The sequence below is a fragment of the Nothobranchius furzeri genome, chromosome 5 (assembly GCF_043380555.1).
Source record: "Nothobranchius furzeri strain GRZ-AD chromosome 5, NfurGRZ-RIMD1, whole genome shotgun sequence".
Lineage (NCBI taxonomy): Eukaryota > Metazoa > Chordata > Actinopteri > Cyprinodontiformes > Nothobranchiidae > Nothobranchius > Nothobranchius furzeri.
Genome location: NC_091745.1, coordinates 36721270 through 36743447, shown reverse-complemented (window position 1 = coordinate 36743447; position 22178 = coordinate 36721270).

Sequence of the window (22178 nt, the reverse complement as noted above, 5' to 3'; positions counted from 1 at the left end):
AGCAGATCATAAATCTAGAGCAGAAAAAGCTGCTGCAGGAAGCAGGGTCTGTAGTTATTCATGCACCAATTCATCAATGTGATTATTGATCAAGATCAGGTAAACTGATATTAATGTTGCAACATTTCATTTGATCATCTGAATGATACCATACAACTGAATGACCTGTTGAGTCTCTGCATATTCAGGTATTTACTACGGAAAACAAACAACAGCAGGCAGCAGCAGGACTCCCCATGTTATTTCTCGGGTCGCTGGCCCGCGGTCGTCGGGGCCGCTGCGGTCAGCTCTTAGCCGGGAAGCCCTCGTTCGGCTGCGTGGGCTGCTTCACCGTGGACCAGCTCCCAGCAGCCGCTGGTCGGGAGAAACGCTCTGGCTGCAGCTCCGATCAGACCCTATCAACACCTCGCCACAGACAGCACCGCATTAAAAGCCCACAATTACGACCCGCTCCCCAAAGTTACAGTTCTCAAGCACTGATGAACACATACATAACCCACAACAGCTATGAAATGTGTGTTATTTACGGCAAAAAGGAGATATTTTTCAAGCCGACGTGCCAATGTTAACCGCAGTTGGCTTGGAAATGTGCTGATTTTATTATTTTTGTCAATTAAAATCCCCCTTGTTTGCTCTTACGTTTTACGAAAACGCAATATTAATTAAAGCACGCTTTAGTGATCAGCATGTAAAGCAAAGAAGAAATGTGAACATTTCAACCCATTTCGAACCAACCAGTAATATGATTTCTTAACACGGTGCAGCGGCAGCATTTAAAAACCAAAATATAGTTTTTACTCTCCAAAAAAAGGAGAAGACAGTCACGGTGCAGCAACCCATTTTAGTCCATTAATCTCCACAATAAATATCCAGACAGAGAATTTCTACGGCCTCGCTGTAAACTCCAATGTCACCCAGGACCAGTCTTAAAGAGACAACGCGCTTAAAGGGAAAGTGTGTAGATTTCTGGCAATAGGGGGTAGTAAATACCAAAGTCACTGCAAACAAGCTGTATTTTTTGTTCCAAGTGAGGACCTTACTAACTAATGCTCATAAAGCCAACAAAACCCTCTGGACTCTAGCTGTAACTCTCAAATTAGGATATGAGATTAATGACTCTGGTTCACGCTCCAATACATTAATTGTTTGAGAAATGCATCTTTTTATGTTGAGTGCCATCCGCCAAATAACACACAAGAAAAGGAAGAAGAAGAGTGTTGTTGCACAGTTTTCAAAGGAGTCAAAAACCACCAGCAAAACGATAAATACAGCTAAATAAACATAGAATCCAACATGGCGTCCTCCAGAGAGTCGGACCCTCGCCTGTGTATTTTATTACTATGAAGGGTACATGAACTGATTAGGAACACAATGTCATAGGGTCAAAGGTCAAGGTTGTGTGAGGTCATATATATATCAAAAATTGCCTGAACGGGTTGAATGATTTTGACCAAATCAGAGGTGATAGCTCCCTATCAAAGGTAGATAAACTGATCAGGTCACAACCTCATAGGGTCAAAGGTAAAGGTCGTGTGAGGCCGTATATATGAAAAATTGGTTTTTGTGTACAATATCTTCTGAACAGGTTGAAATACTTTGACCAAATCGCAGGTGAGAACTCCCTATCTAAGGTAAATAAACTCATGAGGTACAAAACCTCATAGGGTCAAAGGTCAAGGTTGTGTGAGGCCGTATATATGAAAATTTGGCTTTTGTGTGCAATATCTCCTGAGCGGGTTGAAGGATTTTGACAAAATCAGAGGTCATAACTCCCTATCAAAGGTAAATAAACTCATCACATACACAAGTTCAGTGTCATGAGAGGTAATATATATGACCAGTCAGGCATATCCCGTGACGCTCTGCATCGATTTGCAGGGCTTTCTTGTTTCTACAGAGTTTATGTAGGGTGCTGCTGGTTTGGGGTGTTATGTCAGCAGGCAGAGTTTAGGAGTCTGACAGCTGTGGGGAAGAAACTGTTTCGGGACCTGGTAGTCTTAGTCCATAGGCTCCTGTAGCGCTTCCCAGAGGGCAGGAGGGTGAAGAGTCTATTCGATGGGTGACTGGAGTCTGATGGTTTTCCCTGCCCTTTTCAGACACCAAGAAAAAAGGAGAGTAACTTTATTTTGTTTGTGTGATTTTATTTTGTTGTGTGACTACTGGTTGCAGTTCCCTGTTCAACTGATTGCTGTTCCCTGTTAAATTTAAAAAAGAAAAAAGTCTAAAGTTTTGTTTTGACTGGAGAGAACTAAAAAAGGTTACACTGTCTTCTGGTACTAGCTCAAAATAACAAGTGGTGCTTGCTGCAGAACCACAAAGGCGGAGCTGCACCAGAAGGTGGAGCTGCACCAGAGTCAGCCCCGCCCATTCCAGAATCAGCCCCGCCCATTCCATCAGAGTCAGTCCAATTCCTTCCAGTTGTCAGACTTGATAGCATTCTGGAACCAAAGAGGGTGTTGTAGCTAAAAAATGCGAGATTGAGGACGGAGTTGAGAAGTTAATTGAACAGTTTTTGTAAAGGTTCCATATAATTAAAAATCTAACTTTTGGAACTTTTAATCATGTTATATTGTCATTTCCTCATAAGAAACACGCCAAAGCCATTTTTAGCCTCATTCATGCATTTTCCTCCCATCTCAGCTTCAATTTGGTCTCCTCCCCCGAAGCGGGTCTGGTCTTGGTTCTCAAATCTGGATATTCTGTGAATTTTCTGACAAATTATTTCTGAAATGACTTCTACTGAGACACCGCCAATAAACCATACATCCCATCTCAGAGACACACTGGGAAGCACAATTACATGTAACGCCACATGATTTATAACAGATGTGGTGGTGTAGTGGTTATGGAGTCAGGTTGACATGCTGTTTCGCCTCCCAGTAGTGTAAGTTTTAGGTAGTTTACAACCTCTTTTCTTCATTTCTAGCTACACTTGCCAGTACTATGTTTACAACAATTTACTGGTATACCGTTTAACATATAATGTGTTTATTTATTTATTTATTCATTTATTTAGCCAGTGTGAGTCCATTTGTGAGCAGAGTTTCAACTAAAATGCTGTTTAGGAACGACCAAATTCAAAGAACTTTTAGCGACATAAATATTTTGCTGAAAATAAACATTACAACTAAAATATAAACAAATTGAATGTGGCTAAATAGACTGCTGATGACCCCACCGAGAATCGAACCAGCATCAGCTGAGGGGAAAGCAAAAACCGACTCAGACGATTTTACCTCTAGACTACCAGAGGCCATTCAATAGACTGAAGTGCTGTTGTACACCACTTTTATTAGACCAGCTGTAGGCAGATATTCGCTAAAAGAAACCTTTTCATTTCGAGATATATTCAGTCTTTGTCATGTAGCAAGTTATATTTATCTTGTTTAATTGGAGCATAGAACATAGCATTAACGACTGTAAACTAGTAACAGCCGTAATTCATGTGGGTCAGGTCAGTTTGCGATAAAGTTGAAAACAAAAACGGAAGTCAGTGGGCTAGGCTGAGTTTGCGTGAATGGGCGGGGTGCAGCTCCGCCTTTGTGGTTTTGCAGCGAGCACCCTCTCCAAAATAACCACAGTTTTTTCCCTCAGTGTCATTTGATCTATTTCTTGGGAAGATGGATGGATGGATGGATGGATATATATATATATATATATCAATAATTATTTTTAATATAGCCTTTTTCAATACCAAACTTTCAATACCAAACAAAAATGAACTACAATAAAATTACTGGCACACTAAATTCCAATTCTCCTCAATGGGACTTGAACTCGCCAACTGATCTCCCTTACACGACACCAAACGAGGTGCTTTACTTGATTTGGGAGGGGAAAATAAATGCAGTAAAACAATAAAACTTTGAACATTACAACACAAAGAGAAAATAAATAATGTTACAGCAATTGCGGAATGCCATCTGCGGGATTCGAACCCGCCGCAACGACCAACCAGTAGGTGTCAAACCATGACTAATGAGTGCAAGCCTTGGCGCTCAGGGACACCCATCAGTATGTGATTGTGAGGCCACAGCACATACGTTTTAGACTGGGTGGGATTCTTATACCCAACAGGAGTCTTCTGCCCGCCTTCTCATTAGAATATGCAAAATTTGTGTTTCAGGCACTAGTTAACTAGTGAGCTGCTGCACTGCCACACATGTAAACTGGTGAAATTTCAATTGTTCCACTAGTTAACTAGTGGACAAAAATGGTCAGCTTGTATGTGTTTTTAGATGTAACTAGTTAACTAGTGAGCAAATCCGCACCTCACTAGTTAACTAGTGAGGTGCAGATATGCTCACAAGTTAACTAGTGAGGTACTAGTGAGCAAATCCGCACCTCACTAGTTAACTAGTGAACAAATCCGCACCTCACTAGTTAACTAGTGAGCAAATCTGCACCTCACTAGTTAACTAGTGAGCAAATCTGCACCTCACTAGTTAACTAGTGAGCAAATCCGCACCTCACTAGTTAACTAGTGAGCATATCTGTGCCTCACTAGTTAACTAGTAAGCAAATCCGCACATCACTAGTTAACTAGTGAGCATATCTGCGCCTCACTAGTTAACTAGTGAGCAAATCCGCACCCTACTAGTTAACTAGTTGGCGTTTTGGGGCCCACTAGTGAACTAGTGACACTTATTAATTTTTATATCTGCACTTTACAAGTTAACTAGTGATGCTTTTTTGCACCTTACTAGTTAACTAGTGGGCGCTTAAGGGTGCACTAGTTAACTAGTGAGCAAATCTGCACCTCACTAGTTAACTAGTGAGCATATCCGCACCTTACTAGTTAACTTGTGGGCGTTTTGGGGCCCACTAGTGAACTAGTGACACTTATTTTGCACCTCACTAGTTAACTAGTGGACATTTGTACCCTCTCTAGTTAACTAGTGAGCAGTTCCGCCTTCACAAGTTTACATGTAAGTGTCACACTGAAGCCACTACTAGTTTACTAGCTGAGGTTCCTCTGGCCAGCATGTTAACTTGTGTGCCGCATGCAAATGTTTGGGGTGGGATTTTGCAAAATTCCGCACTGTGATTGGTTGTCATATTTTATTTTAACATAGTGAGCCAATAGAAAGCCTCAATTTGAGAAATTCTCTGCCTCCTAATTAGAATTCTGTGCAACTAGCTAGCTAGTGTGAATGTAGGCTTGAACTAGTTTACTAGTATACATTTATGTCCTCACTAGTTAACTAGTTTGGACAATGGATGCATCAACTAGGTAACTAGTGAGCCTGCTACAATCAACTAGCTAGCTAGTGAGTCATTAATGGTTCACTAGTTAACTAGTGGCACTGACCTACTCCAACTACTTAACTAGTGAGACACAAAAACCTTCAACTAGCTGACTGGTATGCATTTTAGCCCTTACTAGTTAACTAGTGAGCCATTTTTGTGTCACCTAGTTAACTAGGAAGCCAAAATGTGTTCACTTGTCAACTAGTGGGCATTTCTTCTGTCACTGGTTAACTGGTGTGCACATTTTGGCCATCACTAGTTAACTAGTGAGACACAAAAACCTTCAACTAGCTGACTGATATGCATTTTGGCCTTTACTAGTTAACTAGTGAGCCATTTTTGTGTCACCTAGTTAACTAGTGAAGCCAAAATGTGTTCACTAGTTAACTAGTGAACATTTCCGTCTCCCACTAGTTAACTGGTGGGCTCATTTTGACCCTGACTAGTTAACTAGTGAGACACAAATACCTTCAACTAGCTGACTGGTATGCATTTTGGCCTTTACTAGTTAACTAATGAGCCATTTTTGTGTCAACTAGTTAACTAGTGAAGGTCAAAATGTGTTCACTAGTTAACTAGCGTGTACAGTTTGACCCTCACTAGTTAACTAGTTGACCTGTTGACAAGATATCAGAATTAATGCTCAAGCGGCTGGCCAAATTGGGCAAAGTTAACAAGTGGGATTTTTACATTCAGTAGTCAGCTAGTACGAGTTTTTGTACCTTACTAGTTGACTAGTAAAAACTAAATGTGTTTTAACTAGTTAACTAGTGGTCATTGATCTGTCCTCTAGTTAACTAGTGAACACACTGAGCAATACTAGTTAACTAGTAAGATATGCAACATTTTAACTAGTTAACTAGAGAGAATTTAGGCCTTACTAGTTAACTAGTTGACATTTAGGCTGTCACTATTTAACTAGTTGACAAAAACATGGCTAACTAGTTAACTAGCAGTGTTGGGAGTAACGCCGTTTAAGTATAACGGCGTTTCTAACGGCGTTCTTTTATAGGTAACGGAATAATCTAATTAATTACTTTTCCCGCCGTTACAACGCCGTTACCGTTACTGGGGACGGAAGGTTGTGCGTTACTATGTGCTTGTCGAACGTTGAGCAGCAGCGTGAGGCTTTCTGACCGCCACACTTCAGCTGCAGCCAGGGAGAGAGAGGTGTCGGTAACGCACTTACAAACACGATGATGATTGGCCGGGTGGGCGGAGACCCTCAGTGTTCTCGCTTTCACCGCATGCTGTAGACACAACGGGAATAACTCAGTTTAAAATAACCGCGTTAATAAAAAATATTTCTTTCTGTAACGAGCAAACTAATTAATTACGTCTTCTTCTTTTATCAAAACGTCGTTTCTGTTACTGATAAGAAAATGCGTGCGTTAAGCAGCGCGGTGTGTTGAAGCTGTCATCATCAGCTGATCAGGAGCTAAAGAGGCAGATGTTTTCATCCAAGTGCGTCACGGCCCGTGAAGAACGAGGAAGACGTGATGAATATCTACGGCTGCAGACCCCCCGCAGATTTGTTGCTGCAGGGTCTGTAGCCGTGCCCTTCTTAGCGTGACAGCGGGACGTCCCAAAGGTCCGCTCACCTGTTCACCGCTCAGACGTCCTGATCTTCTACCTTCCTAGATCATCCAGCTGTAACCTGTTCCTGATCATGTCTTTAGTCCCGCTGTAACACTGATGCATCAGTCTCAGACGTCATGGAGCTCAGGTGTTATTAGAACTACCTGTGTGTGTTTACCACCCAGCTTCAGCTCTTCTGTGGTTGGGTCTGACACAAGTTAGTAAATGTAAGTCCTCCATCAGGCTTGTGCCTCTTCTAGTGTCATTTTAAAGGATTTTATTTATTTATTTAACCGTTACTAGATTACCAGCAACAGAAATGCTGCTAAAACACACAATTATATGAAGCTGGAAAAATTAAAATACTGTGCAAAATTACATTTATTTCTGTAATTTAACTAGACCGAGATTTAAAGGCTCGGGAACCTTTACAGATGTTTCTATTTGCAATTTTAAATTGTAGCTGATTGGGTTTTTGTTAAATATCACACGGTGACCTTTTAATAGTCTAGATTAGTGTAATGTTCCTATTAGTAGTTCCTCCTGTTAAGTGCGTATTTATTTAAATTATTCAGGTTTATATAAAACATTTGGACATACATTTTATTATGTTCAGTCATTAGTCATTTATGTTTTACTATTGTAGTAATTCTTGCATTCTTTAATGAAAAAAGTAACTAAGTAGTTACTTTTGTTGGTAATTAGTTACTTTTATGATCTTGTAACTCAGTTAGTAACTGAGTTACTTTTTTGACAAAGTAATCAGTAACTATAACTAATTACTTTTTTAAAGTAACGTTCCCAACACTGTTAACTAGTGGACAGAAATGGCTTACATGTTCATGACAATTCTGGCTGATATCCTGATATCAGAATAAATGCTCATTTGGCTTGCCATACAGAAGCAGCTAAAACCACGATTTATTGTGGCTTTTGGTTGATTTGAGTTTTATTTATTTACTTTTCTTTATAAAAAAAAAACAAGAAAAACTCCAGGGTGTGTTCCAACTACAGGGGGATCACACTCCTGAGCCTTCCTGGTAAAGTCTATTCAGGGATTCTGGAGAGGAGGGTCCGTCGGATTGTAGAACCTCAGATTCAGGAGGAGCAATGTGGTTCTCATCCTGGCCGTGGAACACTGGACCAGCTCTATACCCTTAGGGGGATCCTGGAGCGTGCGTGGGAATTTGCCCAACCAGTCTACATGTGTTTTGTGGATTTGGAGAAGGCGTTTGACCGCGTCCCTCGGGGGGCCCTGTGGGGGGTACTCTGGGAGTATGGGGTACCAGGCCCTCTGATACGGGCTGTTAGGTCCCTGTATTACCAGTGTCAGAGCTTGGTCCGCATTGCCAGCAGAAAGTCGGGCTCGTTCCCAGTGACAGTTGGACTCTGCCAAGGCTGCCCTTTGTCACCGATTCTGTTCATAACCTTTATGGACAGGATTTCTAGGCGCAGCCAAGGTGTGGAGAGCATCCGTTTTGGTGGCCTGAGGATCAGGTCTCTGCTTTTTGCAGATGATGTGGTCCTGTTGGCTTAATCAGAACGCGATCTTCAGCTTTCGCTGGAGCGGTTCGCAGCTGAGTATGAAGCAGCTGGGATGAGAATCAGCTCCTCTAAATCTGAGACCATGGTCTTGATTCGGAAAAGGGTAGAATGCCTTCTCCGAGTCAGGGATGAGGTCCTGCCCTAAGTGGAGGGGTTTAAGTATCTCGGGGTCTTGTTCATGAGCGAGGGAAAGATGGGGCGTGAGATCGATAGGTGGATTGGTGCTGCATCTGCAGTGATGTGGGCGCTGTACTGGTCTGTCGTGGTGAAGAGAGAGCTGAGTCAGAAGGCTAAGCTCTCGATTTACCGGTCGATCTACGTTCCTACCCTCACCTATGGTCATGAGCTTTGGGTAGTGACCGAAAGAACGAGATCACGGATACAAGCAGCTGACATAAGTTTTCTCTGAAGAGTGGCTGGGCTCTCCCTTAGAGATAGGGTGAGAAGCTTGGTCATTCTGGAGGGGCTCGGAGTAGACCCACTGCTCCTCCACATCGAGAGGAGCCAGTTGAGGTGGCTCGGGCATCTGGTCAGCATGCCTCCTGGACGCCTCCCTGGTGAAGTTTTTCGGGCATGTCCAGCCAGGAGGAGTCCTAAAGGTAGACCCAGGACACAGTGGAGGGACTATGCCACTCAGCTGGCCAGGGAATGCCTTGGGATTCCCCCGGAAAGCTGGCCCAAGTGGCTGGGGAGAGGGAAGTCTGGGCCTCTCGCCTTAGGCTACTGCCCCCACGACCTGACTCTGGATAAGCGGATGAAAATGGATGGATGGATGGACAAGAAAAACCAAAGTAAAAGCAGGTGCATGTGACGAATTTGGCCGGTTTTTGTGACATGTGACATTTTGATAACCTTTTTAAAGTCATGAAGGATGTGGCCTCCATACCTAAAAATGCATTTACCAATGAGAAACAAAACATGTTTACCTCTCTTCTATTCACTAAGCCTTTTTAGTCGAATAAAACCCTTTAAGTTATAAAACTTTAGGTTACTATCATAACCCCGGTTCTCTGAGTAACATGAGTGAGATGTCTCACTATGGGATATGCCCCTCCACGGATTCCCCAGAAGCACTTATCTCAATATGCCAATCCTGATTGGCCAGTGACCATGACGTACGCGTCCCCTGCTACTATAAGTAGCAAGCGTCCCAACGCACGCACTTTTCAAGATAAACACCTCTTCTCGCTTCGCCCAGCAAGAAGGGTTGTCTGGTGAGACATCTCACTCATGTTACTCAGAGAACCAGGGTTATGATAGTAACCTAAAGTTCTCTTTCTTAACATTTGTTTCGATGTCTCACTATAGGATATGGAGACTCCCGTATTGCCAGACAGCTTATCCAGCGATCACCAACCTACAGGGATACGTCTTGGCCCGCCAAAGACCCCACACTCAGAATCGTGTGAGTCATTGCAGGGACCGAAACATCAAGCTTATAGAAGCGTGCAAATGCAAGTGGAGAAGCCCAACTTGCTGCAGCACAAATCTCCTGGATTGACAGCCCCCGAAAAAGGGCCCAAGAAGCAGACAGGCCCCTAGTAGAATGGGCCCTGAGCCCTACAGGTGCCTGAATGCCCTGACAGGAGTAAGCCATAGAAATAGCCTCCACAATCCAGTGGGAAAGCCGCTGCTTTGTGACGGGTTTCCCCTTACAAGGCCCACCCCATGACACAAAAAGCTGGTCCCCCCTGCGAAGGTTCTCTGTCCGATTCACATACTCCTTGAGCGTGCGAATCAGACACAGCTTGTGCAATCGCTTCTCCTCAGGAGAGGAGAAGGGCGGTGGGTAGAAAGCTGTGAGGATAATAGGAGAAAAGGAGCCCACCACCTTAGGCACAAAGGCAGGGTTGGGCTTCAAGGACACCTTCATGTCACCTGGTGCAAACTGGGTGCAGGATGGGTGCACAGAGAGAGCCTGTAAGTCACTAACTCGCTTTGCAGATACCAAAGCCAGGAGTAGCACCACCTTAAGAGACAGGATCTTAAGGTCCAGGCCGTCCATAGGCTCAAATGGAGGCCCGGAAAGGGCTGACAGCACCAAGGACAGATCCTATGAGGGAACCAGGGGTCGAGACACAGGTAGAAGCCTGCGCGCGCCCCTCATGAAGCTACACACCAGGGGGTGTTGACCTGCCAATTTCTTCCCAAAACCCAAGTGTCGGGAGGAAATGGCTGCTAGGTACACTTTAATGGTGGAGAAAACCTTCTTCCCATCCAACAAGTCTTGCAGGAAAGACAGAATGACGTTCACAGGGCATTGGAAGGGTGAGACCTCCCTGCCCTGACACCAGGCTTCAAACACCCTCCATTTACAGTCATATAGGGACCTAGTGGAGGGGGCCCTAGCATTCCGAATGGTTCGAATGATGGCCTGGGGCAGCTCTGCTGACCCTAGCCCACAGGGCCAGCCGTTCTGGATGAGGGTGGAAGATTGAGCCTCCCGCTTGGGACACCAGGTCCCTGCGAAGCGGCAGTTTCCATGGTTGGCCCTCCAGGAGATGGAAAATGTCCGCCACCCAATGCATGGCTGGCCAGTATGGGGCCACCAGAATGAGAGTGTGGCGCTGGGTTCGTACCCTCAGCAAGGTGGGTGGTATCAGGGCCACTGGGGTAAAAGCGTAAAACAGTCCCCGTGGCCAGTCGTGCGCCAGCGCGTTCACGCCTAGTGGAGCATCTCGGTCGTGCAGGGAGAAAAACAGTGGACACTGAGCATTCTTCTTGGAGGCAAAAAGATCCACTACGGCTGTGCCGAACCAGATCCAAATCTGTTCCACCACTGCTGGATGCAGGCTCCAATCCCCGTACAGGGGTGTCCCTCTGGACAACAGATCCGTCCCCCGATTCATAACACCCGGGAGGTGGGTGGCTCTGATTGAGAGGAGATGCCTGCTGCACCATAGGATCAGTCTGCGTGCCAGCGTGTGTAACCGCATGGAGCGCAGCCCCCTCTGGCGGTTTATATAAGCCACAGTCGTGGTGTTGTCTGTTCTCACTAGGACATGATGGCCGGAGAGAAAAGGCAGGAAGCGCCTCAGGGCCAGAAAGACCGCGAGGAGTTCCAGATAATTTATGTGTCCCCCAGAGCTCTCTGCTCCACACACCCCTGACAGAGCGACCCTCCAGGAGCCCCCCCCCCCCCCCCCCAACCTGACAGGGTTGCATCTGTCGTGACCACTTTCCTCACGAGAACCAACCCCAAGGGCACCCCCTGTGCCAAGAGGGAGGGGTGACGCCAACAGCGGAGCGTCGCGACGCACGCTGCAGAGACCGTCACCCTGCGCGCTCTGTGGCGCACTGGAGAGAGACCCAGGGAAGCCACCCAGCGTTGAAAATCTCTCATGTGTAGACGGCCGAGTGGTACCACTGAAATAGCCGACGCCATGAGACTCAAAAGCCTGAGGCATAACGCAAACCGCACCGAACTGTGTTCAGGCAGAGCGAGAGCGTGTTCACGCGCGGTGCCGAGAGACGGGCCGTGAACGCCCCTGAGTCCAGATTCAGACCTAGAAAGGTTATTTTCTGGGAGGGGAGTAAAGCGCTTTTCTGCCAGTTTATTCTGAAACCCAGACCACACAAGTGATGGATCACAACCAGCATGTTTGACGCTGCCTCCTCTCTGGACCGTGCCAGCAGGAGCCAGTCGTCTAAATACGTGGCCAGCCGAATGTCCTTCCCTCTCAGAGGGGCGATCACCGCCTCCGTACACCTGACAAACACCCTCGGGCTTAGCGAGAGGCCGAACGGGAGCATGGTGTATTCGTAACACACTCCCTGAAAGGCAAACCTCAGAAATTTCCTGTGTGGAGGGTACACGGGAATATGAAAGTATGCGTCCCTCAGGTCTATTGAGGTGAACCAGTCGTTCTGGTGAATCAGACGCAAAAGGGATGAGAGCATGAGCATTTTGAATCTGTACTTTCTGAGGCATCGGTTCAGGGCCCTCAGATCCAGGATCGGGCGAATCCCGGTCCCTCCCCGTTTCGGGACCAGGAAGTACCTGGAGTAGAAACCGCTCTGAGACCGATCGGGAGGCACAATGCATATCGCTCCCTTCTCCAGCAGTGAGGAGATTTCTCCCTGAAGGATGTGAGCTGATGTCCCCTGGGTGTGGGAGAACACTACGCTGGAGAATCGAGGAGGAACTGAAGCGAATTGGAACCTGTAACCTCTCGAAATAGTTCTTAGCACCCAATGTGAAGCAGAAACCGCTGTTCATTCCTCCATGTGAGTGGAGAGCGGTGACACAGCCATGACACACGGAGCAGCAGCTCCCTCCAGAGGTTGTGGGGCAGCGGTGCTCGTGGCAACCACTGCGCATGCTCGGGGGCTTTGTGCTTTGGCGGCCCTGGCGTACGGGGACGACCCGTGGCTGGCTGGAAAGTCCGCCAGGGGCCGCCCCCGCCTGGAACCGCTCATGGGTAACATTTTTATTGATTTTTGCTGCGCCCTTGACATTCTGTCTGGATGCGGCAGCAAACTTTTTAATGCTCCTTGAGCGTGACATGTTTGTAAAAAACAATGAGAGTGCTTGTGACGTGTGTTTTGAGCCGGCACAGCTGGTTGCACGTCCTGGCCGTACCCTGGACCGCTCAGGGACTCTGCCGGAGGGGTTCCGTGCGGGGGGGAGAAAGCACCATGGCAACATCGAACAGGAGGAGCTGGCGAACGGGGAACTGCCAGCTGCAGCGTCGGGAGGGAAAGAACTCTGTCAGGCTGCCCTCTTCTTCTTCCTCACCTGCTGACCGCTGGGTCGGGTGGGTTGTCCCGGCGGCGGAGCGGCTTGGTTGCCGGACCTCTGAGGCCAAACTGGTCGAGGCGCTGAGCCCGAAGGAGCTGGCTGGACTGCTTGAGGCTTCGGGCGCTTTGGGATCCGGAACTGAGGCTGGGCTCGGGCCGCTGCCTGAGGAAGGTTCGGCCGAGCCGGCAGAGCCATTGAAGGCTTACGGGGAAGGCAGAGTTGAAGGGCTTCATCCTCCTTCTTTTTGGCCTCACACCGTTGCTGCATTGATACCAGGGCAGAGCCAAAAATGCCTTCAGGCACGATTGGCATGTCCAAAATGTCCTCCTTCTCTCTATCAGAGAGGTTGGTGAGGTTCAGCCATCATGCACGTTCTTGAAGCACCATCATGCCCATAGCTTTAGCCGTAGCCTGGACCATGCAGCGCTACACACGCAGGCAGATGTCGGTCAGTACGGTGATTTCCTCCCACACCTCCGGGTCCGGCTTCGTATTCATGTCCTCACAGAGCTCGGCTTGGTACGCCGAGAGCATGGAGGAGACATTCAAAGCTCGGACCGAGATGGCGGCAGGCTTGTACACCCTCTCGTTCAGCGCCGACTGGAAGCGGTCCGCCTTTGCAGGGAGAGCGGGAGGCCTGGAGGAAGTTGCCGAGAGCCGTGGGTGCAGGTGGGCTGCAACCAGCGGTTCCATCGGAGGCATGCAAAGCATGCCAGCCTTCTCCATCCCCTCGAAGTCCAGTGAGGAGGCTCCTTGGACAGGAGACCTGGAGCTGAAAGGGTGTTTGTCCCAGGAGGACCTTACTTCTTGGAGAAGCTCCGGGAAGGCGGGAAGGAGGGGCTTTGCCGCCCTTGTGGCCTGAGGCAGCTTCTTTCCCTCGTAGCGGGATCTGACAGCCTCAGTGACCACGGTGGGCCAAGGGATGTTGAGCCTGATCGCAGCGCGTCGACAGACTGACTGCATGTCCAGGTGGGCGGCCGGAGAAGCCGCTCTATCCCTGGGAGAGGACGGAAAGCTTGGCATGGAGGCCTGAGCGATGGGGAGAAAAACGTCGTCATCCTCGTCCTCCTCTGAAATGAGGAGTTCCGAGGTGTCCTCGTCGTCTCCATAGTCCAACTCCAACACGTCCTCGACGGGGTGGCTCGGACCGGCCAGTTCGAGCTGTGAGCCCCAGCTGAGTTCGGCACACGGTTCCGGCTCCGGGAGGACATGTTCGCTGGCGTCCCCAGGCGGTGGCCCAGGGGCCGGCAGGCAAGGGTCCTTCCCCGACAGGCTAGCTTGGTGCGCTAGCCGCCGGCGAAGGCTCTTCAGGGTGAAGCAAGCACAGCTCTCACATGACCCGGGGACTTCCATTGCCAGCTGGGCATGTTCCAGCCCGAGGCAGCTCGAGCAGACCTTGTGCGGGTCTTTGTTTGAGATTTTGTTCCCACAGGTACAGAGGCGAGCTCCTGCGCCGTCGACTCCTCTGGTGGGAGGAGCGGCTTCCATGTGGGCTAACTGGTGTGTTAGCAAGAGAACGAACAGATGCACTGGAGTGTGAAGCTGCTCGTTATGCCCCGAGCCTATGGTGAAGGTCAGGACAGAAGGACAGTAAGTTAACGTTCGGCGACGGAGAGAGTATTAGCTGGCTCCGTCTGTGAACAGTTGAGCTAACTTACCTTAGAGATAAGCAACCACCGAAGTGAGAAGAGGTGATTGAATAGTGCGTGCGTTGGGATGCTTGCTACTTATAGTAGCAGGGGACGCGTACGTCACGGTCACTGGCCAATCAGGATTGGCCTATTGAGATAAGTGCTTCTGAGGAATCCGCGGAGGGGCGCATCCCATAGTGAGACATCGAAACGAATGTTAAGAAAGAGAACAATATTTTTTTCGATTCAATTCAATTTTATTTATAAAGCGCCAAATCACGACAAGAGTCGTCTCAAGACACTTCACATAATAAACATTCCAATTCAGGTCAGTTCATTAAGCCAATCAGAAATAATGTTTCCTATATAAGGAACCCAGCAAATTGCATCAAGTCACTGACTAGTGTCAGTGACTTTACAGCAATCCTCATACTAAGCAAGCATAAAGCGACAGTGGAGAGGAGAACTCCCTTTTAACAGGAAGAAACCTCCAGAGAAACCTGGCTCAGTATAAGCAGCCATCCTCCACGACTCACTGGGGATGGAGAAGACAGAGCAGACACACACACACACACACACACACACACACACACACACACACACACACACACACACACACACACACACACACACACACACACACACACACACACACACATTCTCTCTCTCTCTCTCTCTCTCTCTCTCTCTCTCTCTCTCTCTCTCTCTCTCTCTCTTATCTCTTGGTATAAATAAACTGTGACCAGCTGTTCGGGGCATTTTGCCTTATGCATTATGCCACAGTTATAACTGTTTGACGTGTCTGCTCATTGTCTCCTTCTCTCTTCACTATAGGAAATGGGTTATTGATAAACATCTTGATAAAATCCATGTCATTTTTTTGGTCCTTCGAAAGCCGGAGTCCCATTACCTCGCGGCGCCAAAAACCGACGCCGGAGGACTGTCGACAACCTAATCTCCTCCAACGCTGAGTTTTGCTGGGGGTCGGTGAGGTCTTGACGTCGCTAGGAGGAATGTGGATCCACGAATTCAAGCCCTGAGTGGAGAGATTTGGTGAGGCAAGTTTGTTGTCTGTTTTGTTGTACCGAGAGAAATCCTAGGTGACCAGGGGTTAAATTGGTTTTTGAACGTTTTAGCCGGAAAATATAAACGGAAGTAAGCAGATACCTGGAATGCTGTTTTGGTATGGTTGAGAGAGAATGGACCGGTGTGATAACTGAGAGGTGGCCTAAGTGAGAGGTGGCCTGCCTTTTGATTCGTCAAAACTGCTTTATTCGTACCAGATACTCGTCTGAAACGAGTATCTGGCTCATCCCTAGCTATAACCACCCTGCCCTGCCTCCTCCTCCTTGCTGCCTGCAGGCTGTGATTACAAGCAACAACAGAGTAGTTCCCGCTGCTTCTTTGGGAAATGGCGCAAAGAAAAAATCAATAAGACTTGGGATCTTGTAGGCGTGGCGCTGGGATTTCAGCCGTGGGGGGCCGCCATGGCTACGCCTATGTAAGGGAAACACTGATGGACTCCTGGAAACAATGGAACCTGACATGCCTCTCTCAACTGTCTGTAGAGAATTCTGAAGATGTTTGGATGTTCGTCGTTTTGGTGTCGAGATTCCTGCTGTTTGGCCTGAGCGGTTACCTGGCTTATCGGAAAATTAACGAGCTTTCGAGGAATATTGGCTTAATCCCAGAGCTCAGGGATGGATTACACCGCACTGTGAACGCACAAACTCATTTAATTGTCGAGATGAGTCGTAAGCTTGGAACTTTGACTGAGATTCAGGCTCTGGCACAAAAGGTGGATTCCATCAAGGAGCGAGTTGACGGATCAGCACGGATTGGGATAGATTAATTACGCCATTATTGGAGGGGTTAATGACCAACAGAATACTAAGGCAGAGGGGACATTATCTCTGTCTGTCCTCAAACAATTCTTATCTGAATCTGGTGCTGTATTCAGAATTTCATATATTACCTTTGTTTGTTAAAAATTAGTTGGTTTTATTTTGGTGGGAATTCAGGAAGTGACATGCTTTTATTTTGAAGAGCCTTTCACAGTGAGCTCACTTCCAGCGCTAGAATTTTCCCTTTTCTTTCCGTTTTTACCTGCCATACATGTGAGATAAGTGTTCCTTCGTTCTCCTGCAAGTCATGTTGATGTTGACAGCATTATGTTAATGCAAGAAAGTGAGTCACTTTACTTCATGTCTAAGACTGCATTATTAAGTTCCTTTGTTTAATTATGGAATATTAGTTGAGTATTGAATTACTGAAGTGTTTATGTCCAACACGTTTCTTTCCTTTTATAAACATATTTAAAGTTGGTTAGCCTTGATGTTAATGACATGAGGAGTTATTTTGTTATATTTCATTTCTAGTTTTTACCTTATAATTGCTCCAGTGAGTAAAGGCTGACACATGAGTGAGTTATGGAGATCTTAGTTAGCCACAAGAGGGCGCTATTGTTTGAATTTCTCTGTTAGATTGTAAGTTGGTTAATTAAGATAAATGTGTTTTGCCTCATTCCCCCTTGCTGTATTGAATGAGAAGGTTCATTAATAATTCATTTTAAGACATATGTGACATATGGTTAGTTCAGTGCAGAGTGCTGATATATTGGATAATTTTATATTCTGTAAGAGAATTTGCTGTCACAGGAATTGTTTCTTATCTTAATAATTTATTTATGTTTACTGTTTCAGACTGTTGTCAATGCTGTTAACGATTATCATCAACCGAGATTAAAGATTTGGATCTACAGCAAAGGATGCATCTAGCCTCTTCCTGTATTCTAACAGATACACCATATTGATAGCCACCTCACCTGGAAAGAGCTAGCTTTAACCAAACCCTCCTTTACATTGGTCCTTCGAGCTGGATAAGGGCTATCAATATGGATCCAGATAAAGAGATGCATCCTACTGTGAGACCTAAACGGCAGATTAGCCGACCCAGCAGATTTGAGGGGATTGAAGTAAGTTATGCTGGAGCTCCTCCTGGAAACAGACCTCAGTGGAATCTCCCGCCACCCCTAAGCAGAAGAATAGATCCTGAACTTCAGCACAGCCAAAGCCAACCTGCTTCATTCACTCCTCCCTGTAGCTATAAGAGAGATATCCCCCACGGTACTCCCTTCCTGTCGAGACCAATAAGAAGAGATCCCTGCCTTGAACCTATAACTCCCTATTTTCAGGAATCCCCATCAGCCTTGTCTCTGCATGCAGAACTTAGAGCAACCCATGAAGAGAGAAGACAGCTGCTTCAAGCACAGAGGGAGTTGAAAGATGGTTTGAAGGAGCTGAATGAAGCGAGGACTGAAATTAAAGCTCTAATCGAAGCCACACACGCTTTGCGAATGGACATGAATCAGTTAGCTGCACCACAACATTCCTCTCATACCCCATCACAAGGTAGCATGGACAGACCTAGGAGCCATTTTCCTACCATCAAGGGCGTCAGTTTTTCAGAATTGCTGGGGACAATAACCATACACTTGAGTGGGGTTTAAAAATTGCTGGGGACAATAAAGTAGGCTAGCACAGGGGTCGGCGGCTCTGGAACCGCATGCGGCTCTTCCATCCATCTGATGCGGCTCTCTGTGCTTGTGAAATAATGAATGGATATTTAAATAAAAAGCTTTATATTTTACTGCATTAATTTTACATCTGTATGCTAATTCTAAATGTAAAGATTGTCTGCGTAAACCTGAACAGTTCCAACCCGGTCTTACTGTGAGACCGGGTTGACGCGTCACGCTTGTGCGTAATCATATCGGCGCTTCTGAGCTGCTTTCTGACCTTCCCCACCTACAAAGTTTAATTACAACAATCAAACGTGACAGAGCCTGGATTTGTATTCTGAACAGTCTAAACATGTTTTAAAAAGAAACGTAGGACAAAAGTGGCACCTGCTCAGTAAAACCATCAACAGGGTGAAAAATACCAAAAATTGAAGGCAGAGACGGGCTACAACTTCTGGATCCATTTTATATAAATCGTTTTATTGATTATCGTCTAATGAAAGATAATTAAGACGTACATGAGCGATCAGGCGCGTTGCAAGCTTTTCAAAAGTGTGGGGGATGTTGTCTGTGCCTAAAATAATTTCATGTTATTCATCTTGTTAGTTTAATTTCCATAATAGCGGAGCAGGTGCGAATTTTAGACGCGTCACGCATGTCTCCATTTCAAACATGTTTAAACTGTTCAGAATACAAATCTAGGCTCTGTCTCGTTAGATTGGTGTAACTAAAGTTTGTACTGAATGAAACTTTACATTAAACCATGTTGAAAAGTAAAGGATCCGATTAAATAGTTTCCCCCTCATTTACAGTCAGTACAGCGCAGTGCGCACGGCTCTGGGGTTAATCAAGTTTAATTGTAACATTAATGTGTTACTGGACACGCTGGTCTGGTTGGTTAGACCAGTGTTTGAAGTGGAAAACACACACACACACACACACACACACACACACACACACACACACACACACACCAATTAAAATAATGCTGATAGCGTGGACTAGAAGACAGGTGATGGTTTACGTATTTAAATGATGATCAGGCTGCTGTAAAATGTAATCTCCATCCACATCCAGACACAATCATCCTCTATTCTTTCTCTATTTGCTCTGCTCTTGTCTGGGCCGATCAGCTGATGGTGCGCCTAACTAGCGGCTGATGCACATTTTACGCATTTGGAGAGGTGGACTGGATGCTTTGCATTTACTGGCAGTTGGTCCACTTAACGCACGGGTGTAGACTAAATATTAATGACAAATGAATGAAAATTAAATTGTGAGTTTTTACTTCATATTTTAGGAATAAAAATGACGGGGGAAAACATTTATGACGTCTTTTTAAACTAAATTTTCTAGCGCGACCTGCCTGCTTCACTAAGTCACTGCTTATTAAGGTCCGTCCAAAATTACCGTGGCCCATCCAAAAATGAAAACCTGGCGCCGCGCCTGTTATAAACCTCTGCAAATTGTTGTTCTTCACTTTATCAAACTCAGACTTTGTACAGCTAATGTCAAGATGTAAAATTATGAATTCAGTCGAGCTCTTCCGTCCCTCCCTCTCCTGCTCTCCTGGAAACCCGACATCGGCTGGGAGGTGAAGAAGGAGATGAGGCAAACAGAGTGAGTGCGACGTAAAGAAACCAGACTGGTGTGGAGGTGAGCAAAACAGCTGGAAAAGTGTGGGTGTTGAATCCCCCACGGGTGCGATGCCGCCGGCTGCTGTCACCTGTTGTGAGCAGCGCTCTGCTGTCTGAGGGTAGGCCCCGCCCGCAACGCTGCGGCTGCTGCGGTGTTTTCTTTACTGTGGGAAACGGGTAATAATGGCTCTTTAATGGGAACAGGTTGCCGACCCCTGGTATAAGATCTGAGCTGGTAAAACAAAAATCCTCATCAGCAGGCTTTTTTGAAAGTGGGGGGGACACAGCTGCCAATCATGAATTTTGCCGGGGACATGTCCCCGGCGTCCCCGGTTAAAATGACGCCTATGCCTACCATCGATTTGAAAGAAGAAGAAGAGTGGCCCGGCCCTCCACCATGGCCAGAACCTGAGGACCAAAACAGTAGCTTATATGACCTCAAAGCCATGGATCAAGATTTTCAACCAATCCAGCGATCTTCCCTTTTCAAAGGTGCATCCCTTTCACACTACAAGCCTGCCCAGCTTACCCAGAATATGGCCCAGTTTGAGGCTCCTGCTAAGGAGAGCGAGGTAATGCATCCTACATTTGCACCTTGCTCGCCATCCTCTTCCCACCTGGCTCCAACCAATTTAGACTTCTTTTCTTTATGAAGGGCAAACTGGTAAACAGTAGGGCTGTCGCGGTTGAGGAATTCCCCCTGCGGTGATTCAGGGTGGCTTAATATTGTGCGATATTATTGCAGCACTTTTTTTTATTGCAGTACTATCTAAACATAATGTTTACACATTTAAAGAAGGTTAAAAATTGCCATGCCTTCTTTTATAACACTTTACTGAATGCAGATCAAAGGGCAGTAACAACACAGATCGCAGTAACGTTTGTTTCTCCGACAGTCGGAGTCCGACTGAACTTAAAAACAACAAAATTCAGGAGAAGGTTAAACTTTTAAATGCAAATTTGGCTGCAGCATCTAACAAATAACAAGTCCCCATTTTGTTTAGTTGTTTAAAATCAAGCATAAAAAATTACATGTACCGGGCGCGGGGCACTACCATTTCACTTTCACTTTCGCACACACGAATGACGGTGCTTTATAGCTCGGTCACGTCCTTGTTACCCACAAGGAAAACCAGCATGTTAACCATATACGGTTTGAGAGAGGATCTGAGAGGGGTGGCAACATTTCCAGCAACACTGAAAACCCTCTCGGATGGTGCGCTCGTTGCACTAACGCACACGTACTTGCGTGCGACTGGCGAGCAAAGGGAATCTCTCCCGGTTGTTGCTCCACCATGTCAGGGGGTTTCTTTAGGGTGGATGCATTCCTCCTGCAGGTAGCGAGTGAGCTCCAGCTCGGCTCAAACTCTCTTCGGGACGGTTGCAGAAGCAGTGCTTGTCCGGAACTTCAGCAGGTCTCCGAGAGTTTATTATTATTTTTTTGCCGCTGGTGGCAGCTCTGTCTCGGCCAACGACTCTGGCTGTGCAGCAGCTGACGTACTGAAAACCAAAGTGCTCCCAAAGGAGCGAAGTAACTTTTCGTTTTGATACCAGTGCAGCCATCCTTCTCAACATGCATCATTGAGTTGAATCAAGTTCAGTAATCGCGGTGGCCCATGATGCAGCGCGGTGGGTTTCTTCATATTGCGATATTTCATTTTTGCGGTTACCGTGACAGCCCTAGTAAACAGACAGTTACAGTCCTCCATAACATTAAAGGATCTGCAAGAATTGGTTCGCTGACATCTAAGGAAAGTGCAACAAAGGGAGCAAGCAAAGGAAGAGCTTTCTGTGCTTATTGTGAGAGCACTGAACACTATTTCAGTCAGTGCAGTGATGTTGCAAAGCTCTCTAAGGAACAAATAAAGGACTGGATTCAGGAAAACAAAAGATGCTGGCGATGTGCACGATCTCACTTAGCTGCACAGTGCACGCTAAAGAAACCTTGTAGCCTCTGTCAAGGAAAACACCTACTGGCACTCCACGAGGTTAACACAAGAACCCAGAAAGCCAGTCAAGACGTAGCTGTGAGTGAGGAGAGCTGCCTAACCAGTTCAGCCACGGATTCCTTCTACATTGACAGACCAGGCATTGGGAACCGCGTCATGCTGAAGGTGGTACCTGTGTCCCTTAGCTCTGGAACACGATCCCTAAATACATTTACAATACTTGATGATGGATCAGAGAGGACAATGCTACTTCCTGGTGCAGCCAAAGCTCTTGGTCTGAGAGGCACCCAAGAGAACCTTCCTCTCCGTACAGTACGTCAGGACATT